Consider the following 8,911-nt stretch of genomic DNA (forward strand, 5'->3'; position numbering starts at 1 on the left):
ACAAACAAAAAATGTAATTCACAATATAAATGAACAGAAAGAAAAAAACCTTATGATCATCTTCTTAGATACAGAAAAAGCCTTTGCCAAAATCCAACACACCTTCATTATAAAAGTCTTTGAGACATCAGTGATACAAAGGATATGCCTAAATTTAATATAAGTGATATACAGCAAGCTGACAGCCAGTATCAAATTAAACAGAGAAAAATTCAAAGCAATTCCACTAAAGTAAGGAGCAAGATATGGTTGCCCACTCTCTGCATATCTATTCAATATAGAACTTAAAGTTTTAGCTATATCAATGAGAGATTGATTGATGGAAGATATCGTTCTGTAATTATGTTTCTCTTATTGGTTAATGAATAAAGCACTGTTGACCAATAGGAAAGCAAGATAGGTGAACTAAGAGACAAGGAGGATTGTGGGAGGTGTAGTAGAGGAGAGTCAAGATGTAGGGACTTGAGAGAAGTCCAGACCCTCTCTCTGGTAAGACAAGACCACATGGAAACACTTAGATTGATAGAAATGGTTAATATTTAATACGGAGCTAGCCAATAAGAAACGCTAATAACAAGCCCACAACTTTATACCTAATACAGCATCTCTGTGCATTATTTGAGACTGATGCGGCTGTGGGACCAGGCTGGTGGAAAAAACTGCTTGTACCAATTAATTGGATACAGATTTGAAAATAAGAAGTCAAATTATCTTTATTTGTATATGAGATGATAATGCACATAAGCGAACTTAAAAATTTCATTCCTAGAACTGATAAATACATTCAGCCAATAGCCAAATACAAAATTAATTAAAAAATTGGTAGCCCTCTTATATTCAAGTGAAAAGTAGACTGACTAATAAAGAATCAGGGGACATAATAGCCATAAATAATATAAAACATCTTGACATAACTCTAGCCAATCAAAGGAAAGACTTCTACAACAAAAACTTTTAAGACCTTGAAGAAAGAAAATGACATCAGAAGATGGAAAGTTCTTCCATACTGTTGGATCAGTAAGATCAAATTAGTAAAAATGGCCATCATACCAAAAGCAATCTACATATTCAACAAAATCCCCATCAAAATTCCAACACAATTCTTCACAGATCTTGAAAGACAATTTCCAGCATTATATGGAAACACAAAAAACTCACAATAGCTAAAACACTGAACAATAAAAGAACTACTGGAGATAACACCAACCACAATTTCAAGTTGTACTACAAAATTGTAGTAAAAAACAGCATAATATTGACATAAAACAAACACATTGGTTAATGGAATAGAATTGAAGACACAGACATAAATCCAAACACCTATGGATACCTGATTTTTTTTTAATTAAGAAGCCAGAAATACATACTAAAAAAAAAAAAAAAAAAAAAAAAAAAAAAGACAGCAAGCATCTTCAACAAATGGTCAAATCTGGTCAAACTAGATGTCTACATGCAGAAGAATCCAAATAAATCCATACCTAACCACCCTGCACAAAACTCAACTCTAGGCTAAGTGGTGGTGTTGCACACCTTTAATCCCAGCACTGAGGAAATAGAGGCAAACATATCTCTGTGAGCCAGCCTGGTCTACAAAGCTACAAGAGAAACCCTATCTCAAAAACCAAACCAAAACAAAATAAACTCAACTTTGAATTGATTGAAGACCAAGCTATATCCACATATACTGAACCTGATAGAAGAAAACTGGAGAAGATCCTTGAATTTATTGGCACAGGAAAAAACTCAGAACAGAACACCCTTAAAATGGCTTCTAAGACCAACAATTAATAAATGGGATCTCATGAAACTGAAAAGCCTCTGCATGTCATAAGATACCATAATTCAGACAAAGCAGCAGGATACTGAATGGGAAAAAAAATTCTCAACTACATATCTGAAAAATGACTAATATACAAAATATATAAAGAATTAACTTAATATCCAGGAAACAAAATGGCAAAAATTTACAGATCTAAACAGAGAAATGTTCCACACCTTTAATCATCAGGGAAATGCATACTAAGACTGCTTTGAGATTTCATCTTACACAAATCAGATATGATAATATCAATAACATTAGTGACAGCTCATGCTGGCAAGGATGTAGAGTAAGGGAAACACTCCTTTGCTGTTGGGAGTGTAAACTTGTACAGCCACTGTGGAAATCAGTATGGTGGTTCCTCAGAAAGATGGGAATCAATCTACCTCAAGACCCAGCTCAAGACCACTCTTGGGTATATATTCAAAGGATGCTTCATCATACCATGAATACTTGCCCAACCATATTCATAATAGCTAGAAATTGGAAGAATCTATTTTTGCAGGATATTTGATCACACTGTAAACCCTAGATTGCATTATTTACTGGAGCTAAAACAGTGTTTCTAGTTGTGGTATGGCATAGCCCTAGCACACACCTTTAATCCAAGAGCATTCTGTTTATTGTAAACAGGATTAAAGAAAGTCAATCATGTGTCAAGAGCAAGCAACCAGTTGATAGGAAGTGAACAAGAAAAAAAGACATAGAGAGTAAAAGGGAGTCAGCAGGAAGGAGGGGGAGGGAAAGAAGGAGGAGGAGGAAGAGGAGGAGGAGGAGAAGAAGAAGAGAGGGACACTGAGTTGAAAGAGTCTTGTTTGAGACAGCATAGGAGAAAGGCCTTTTGGGGATGTTGGTGGAGGAGGAAGGTCCATCTCTGCCTCTGTAGGCTAGCAGACTTTCAGCCTAGCATCTGGCTCTACAGTCTTTATTGGTAAAATAGAATGACTGAGATTCAGTAAAAAAACAACATTGGTGCTCCAACACATGGCATGACCACACAGACAGAGAAATCATGCCAGCTGCAGGCAAACTACGAAAACATCAGATTTGGTATGATACTACTAAAAGGAAAAAATCTTTCCCATGTTTAAGGACGGGAAATATAGTACAGGACATTAGGACACTGGATACTGCTACTTTAGATGACTTGAAGCAGAAAAGATAAAAGACTTACTTACATTGAAATAATATCAATTATAATTACTATCAGTCTGGTAATCATATTTTATTCTTAATTGCTTTTATGCCAAATATGAAGTGGGTTGATAAGATACAAGCCTTAGAAAGACTTATAAATAAAAATAAGAAAAAGACTCAGGCAAAGACAGAAGAATTTATACAAGAACTTACTATGCCACTGCATGATGGGAGTGCAGATGGGCAGCTCAGAGTTGTTAGAAAACCAACCTTAGTTTATCTAGTTACTATACAAGAACTACCAGTAGAAAATAGGCATTCCCAAGGTTAGGAAGAAGCTAAATGGAATTCTATGGAAATATTACATTTGAGGAGATTTAAGGAAGCTGTCATTTCATATGATAGCCATCACCCTGTGTGAAGCAGATATTAAATCCATGGGTATCTCAGAACAGAATCATCCCCCAAAGATGGGGAGAATTTGGCAACAGCGATATTGGAAAGCTGGTCTTCAGTTACAATGGCAAATATTGTGAGGAAAAAAATAAAGCTAGGGCCATAGAACAATGGAATAGGGCTAGAGGTATTAATATTTCTCAAAATCAACTTATAGTTGAAGATATATGTGCTGAGTTACAAGGGCAGCTTGAGTTTGATGGTCACACCTTGACACCATGTCGTTTAGCAGTGTTAAAGCCTTCAAAGAAGATTGCAGAATCAGGAAAGAGTTCTGAGTCATTTACTAAAATCATACAAGGCCCAAAAGAAGCCTTCACTGATTTCTTGCTGAGATTAACTTCTCTGTTCTGCCTAGTCCTGAAACCACTTCTAAATAATCACCCAGGGACTTAATATTAATTACAAACTCTTTGGCCTATTGCTCAAGCTTATTGCTAATACTAGATATACCAAACATACTAAGGTATATCTAGTTTCGAATTTTCAAAAGAAATTTGCAAAATTGAAAGATAATACCTTTTCCATTGTCATTTTTCCCTGGGAAAGATATAACCTGCCATAAAAAGGAACCCCCCCCACCACCACCACAGTTATGGTTGGGGCAGGGATTTTGCTTTTATCTTTCGAACAGAATAAAAGCACCTAATCAAAGAATCCAGAGGCTACTAGACAAGAGAGACATCTGAAGAAAAAGGATGGAACATCAAGAGTGTAAGAATGAGGAGTCTTCCAGGTTCGGTCGATACCCCAAAAACTCAATGTCCAGTCCAGTTGCTGCAAAACGCAAGAGGCTTTAATGAACAGGAAACATTTGTGCAAACGGCTCCTCCAGCACGCAGGCTAGGGAGAAGCCCCCTCCCCTGGGCCCAGGTGTTTTTAAAGGCAAACCCACTAGCTTAGGGAGGGGGTGGGACCCTCTGTCCATTGAGTACGCGACCCTTGGAGGCTGGATGGTCTGCTATTAGGGTCAGCAGACCTTAGGGCCTCAGGGTGTGCTAATTAATCTTGTCTGGGCAAACCAGAGTTACAGCTTTGTTTCCTAAGAACCCTAATTACCACCTGTTGACTCACAGGAAAGGAGGGGCAGAAAGGAGGGGCAGTGTGAATTCTTGTCATCTCAGGGCCTGGTGAGAGGAAGCTAGCAAATTCCAAGGAACAGATATTGGTTAGCTTTTAGGTCAGACCGTCATTCATTTAACTTTACTTTTTGGTCTTTCAAGAGAAAATGTCCCCAAATAAAAGAGTAAACTGAAATACCAGCTCAGAAAACCAGACTAGCGCCAGATACCATCTTGCCTTTAGCATCTACCCTGTCCTACTGGACAACCACCTGATGTGGGCCCAGGGTGGAACAGCCCAGCCACGTGCTTTCTTCTTTCTTCCCACCATAGGGCTGGAGAGACTTTGGTGGATTCCCAAATGCTTGTCTCTGCTGCCCTCTACAGACACAAAGTGGCAAATGGTCCTCATGTGGTCCCAATTCAACTGAAAATTAAAGCTGGCTTTGGGGCTGGAGCGTGGCTGTCTCCTTCTCTAATCCACTCATGCTTGTTAAAGAAAAACTCAAAATCTCTGTCTTATATCAGAAGACCACCGTGTATGGGATAGAGAAAAACAAAAAATAAGAGACTATCCTACTAATCTATTGCCACTAATCTCATAATCTTTCAGTTTTCATTTGACTCTCTAAAACCTTTCCTTTTTATATAGGCAAAAAGTGGGAAATGTAGCAGGATATTTGATCATACCGTGGACCCCAATATTGAGTTATTTAATGAAAGAAATATTTCCAATTGTTTTGTGTCACAGCACACACCTTTAATCCAAGAGCTCTCTCTTTCTTTCTCTCTCTCTTTTATTGTAAACAGGATTAAATAAAGTCAACCACAGGTCAAGATGTGAAGCAAGCAACCAGTTGGCAGGAAATAAATTTTGGATTATTAAGAAAAAAAAAGTATAAGGGGGAGTTACGATGATGAAGAGAGAGGTACACAGGAAGTAGAAGGGAGGGATGCTGAGTTGGAGGAGTCTTCTTTGAGATGGCATAGGAGAAAGGTCTTTCTGGGATGTTGGTGGAGGAGGAAGGTCAGCCGGGTGCCTTCTCTGCATTTCTGAGCTAGCATCTTTGACCCCAATATCTGGCTCCTGAGTCTCTAATTGGTAATATATTATGATAGAGACTTATTTAAAAAAATTAGATGCCCTTCAACAAAAGAATGTATAAATAAAATGTGGTATATTTATGCAATGGAGTATAACTCAGCAGTTGAAAAGAAAGAAAGAAATCTTGAATTCACAGGTAAATGAATGGAACAAGAAAAAAGAAATCATGCTGAGTGAGGTGTCCCAGACTCAGAAAGACAAATAACATATTTGTTTATTACTTGGATATTTGCTGTTAAATCAATGATAACCAAGCTTTACCCCTGGAACCACAGAGGTTAGATATAAAATATGGGACTAAAGGAGACAGACAGATCCCCATAAGAAGGGAAATATAATACTTTTGGATGGTGCAGGATGCTGGAATGTGAGGATCAAGTGGGGAGGAGGGAAGACGGGGAAAGGGAGGAAAGATGGGAGAAACAGCTAAAATTAAGGGCTGTGTAGGGGATAGTAAAGAAACCTAATACAGTAGAAGCTTCCTAAAATCTATACATATATTAAGGTGATCTAAATGAAATCACTACATAATGAGGAGACAGTCACAACTGGCCATCTCTTGTCACCAAATGAAATTTCCAGTACTACCAGTATTGTGTTACATTCAATTGAGTTGTTGGCCAAAGGAGTCCCATGAGAATCTCCAGACAACAAGCCGGGCTGCTGTCAAGACTATTGGGTGTTCTTCACAAACTGACAGCAAGACTCCATTGCTGAAGATAACACTGGTACGATTTGCCACAAGGTGAAATATGCCACATAGCCTTCACTCTTATGTTCCAGAGTCTTCGATACAGGAAGGTATGTAAACAACAGGCTGTATGTAAACAACACCAGCCACTAACCCTCTGATTGACAATGGTATCCTGACTTCAAACTATGCTAGTGCAATTGTGGAGCTAATCATAGGAGTAACAAACCAATATCTGATTTGATTTAAGGCCCACTCTACAAAATGGAATGCATACCCAACACTGCTTGGGTGACCAAGAGCCTGAGACTAGACCCAAGGCAAAACCAAATACTATTTGGAGATCAGTATAGTCGTTCCTCAGGAAAATTGGAATCAGTCTACTAAAACAATGGAATCTTGAAATTCGCAGGCAAATAGATGGAACTAGAGGAAACCATCCTGAGTGAGGTAACCCAGTCACAAAAAGACAAACACCGTATGTATTTTCATATATAGAGCAAAGGATTACCAGCCTACAATCCACATCGCAAGAAAAGCTAGGAAACAAGGCCCCTAAGAGAGACACACATGGTCCCCTGGAGAAGGGGAAAGGGACAAGATCTCCCAAGCAAATTGGGAGTATGGGGAAGGGGAGGAATTAGCAGAAAGAGGAGGGGAGAGGTAGGCATGAGGGAGCAGGAAGATTGAGTCAGGGAAAGAACTGAGGAGATCAAGAAAAGAGATACCATAATAGAGGAAGCCATTATAGGTTTTAAGAGAAATCTGGCACTAGGGAAATGTCCAGAAATCTTGAAGGATGACCCCAACAACAATCTAAGCAATAGTGGAGAGGCTACCTTAAATGCCCTTCCCTGATAATGAGATTGATGACTCATTATATGCCATCATAGAGGTTTCATTTAGTAGCTGATGGAAGCAGAAGCAGACACCTACAGCTAACCACTGAGCCGAACTCTTGGAATCCAGTTGCAGACAAGGAGTGATGAGAAAAGGGGGTCAAGACCAGGCTGGAGAAAGCCATAGAAACTGCTGACCTGAACAAGGGGGAGCTCATGGCCTCCAGTCTGATAGCTGGGAAACCAATATAGGGCCGACCTAGATTCCCTCAATGTGTTGTTAGCTGGAAAGACTGGACTGGGCAGTCTATCTGACCTCTGGTAGTGATCATTATTTATCCCTAGGATACAAATGGTCTTCGGGAGCCCATTCCATGTAGAAGGATATTCCCTCAGTTTAGATACATGGGGGACAGCCTGGGCCCTGCTCCAAATGATATAACAGACTTTGAAGACCCTCCCTGGGGAGCAGAGAGGGGATGGGATGGGGGCTGGTGGGAGGACAGGAATTGGGATTGATATGTAACACAAGCTTGTTTCAAATTTAAATTAAAAAATTATATATAAAAAGAGAGTTGTTGATTTCTTGCATATTTGGTTTTTTGTTTGTTTGTTTGTGTGTTTTGTTGCCATTTCTTTAAAGGATTTTTTTTTCATTTCCTCTTTTAGGGTGTCTATCATCTTCATGAAGCTGTTTTTAGGGTCGTTCTCTTCTGCTTCATCTGTGCTGGGATGTTCAAGTCTTGCTGATGTGGAGTCCCTAGACTCTGGGGACGTCATTGGTCTTTCTGTTGTTGATTGTGTTCTTATACTGTCATCTACCCATCCCTTCTTCCAGTGCATATGGGTGGGTACTTTCCCTCTCTTGGTGGCTACTGGACCAAGGTTCTTTTCCGGTAAGTGTAAGTTCAGTTCTCCGATGGCTCTCCTCTTCCAGTGGGTGGAGATGGAACTAGGGTGCTGACAGACTCCAAATGGGCTGGTTCACTGGGACGTGTTACCTTGTGCACTGTGCCCAGTCCTCAGGAGGTCCCGAGCAGGACACTGGAAGGTGGGCTCCTCCCGTGAGTGGAGGCAGGACCAGGACGCTGGCAAACCCCAGCGTCTGCCTGGACGGGCTCAACCTTGGATTTTGCAATTGAGTATTTCCTTTTGCACAAAGCCTTCCTGGAATCCATCCTCTAACCAGGACAGGACTGCGCTCCAATGGGCTCCCCCTTCATGGGCTTTTAACCCTTAACATTACTCCGTTTTGATGCATCAGTGACAGTAGCATCACTGCCAACCTTCTTGGCTGCAGCTTTCTTCTCCTTTGTGCCAGGCTCCTTGGATTTTTTTCACCTGCCATCTTGCACAGTGGGAAAGAGAACTAAGCTCTCAGCTTCTGGTCTATGATCCAAGAAATCTGTTTTCAATTAATGTAGTGCAAATTCTAATTAGTCTAAATAATAAAAATCCAGAGTCAGATATTGGGGTAAATGCTGAAAGATCAGAGAAGTAAAGGAACCAGCCACTAGAGAGACTTCTTACCTCTACTGAATCCTCAGACCAAAGGGGCTGAGCTCCTGTCCCTAGGAATCCTCAGACTGAATGGGTAAGAGATCCTGTCTTCACCTTATATGCAGCTGAACAGGGAGGTAGGGTTATCACATACAGGGGAACAGAGGTAGGGTCTACGGCATACAGCTGAACAAGGGAACAGGTTTAACTCATTTTGGTAGGTACAGATTCTATAGGGGAGCGATCTTCACGCTATAAAAATGGAGGTAAAGAGAAAGCTATGGTGCACTTTTTTTTTTTTTT

Source organism: Phodopus roborovskii, unplaced genomic scaffold, assembly GCF_943737965.1.
Source record: "Phodopus roborovskii unplaced genomic scaffold, PHOROB, whole genome shotgun sequence".
Taxonomy (NCBI): domain Eukaryota; kingdom Metazoa; phylum Chordata; class Mammalia; order Rodentia; family Cricetidae; genus Phodopus; species Phodopus roborovskii.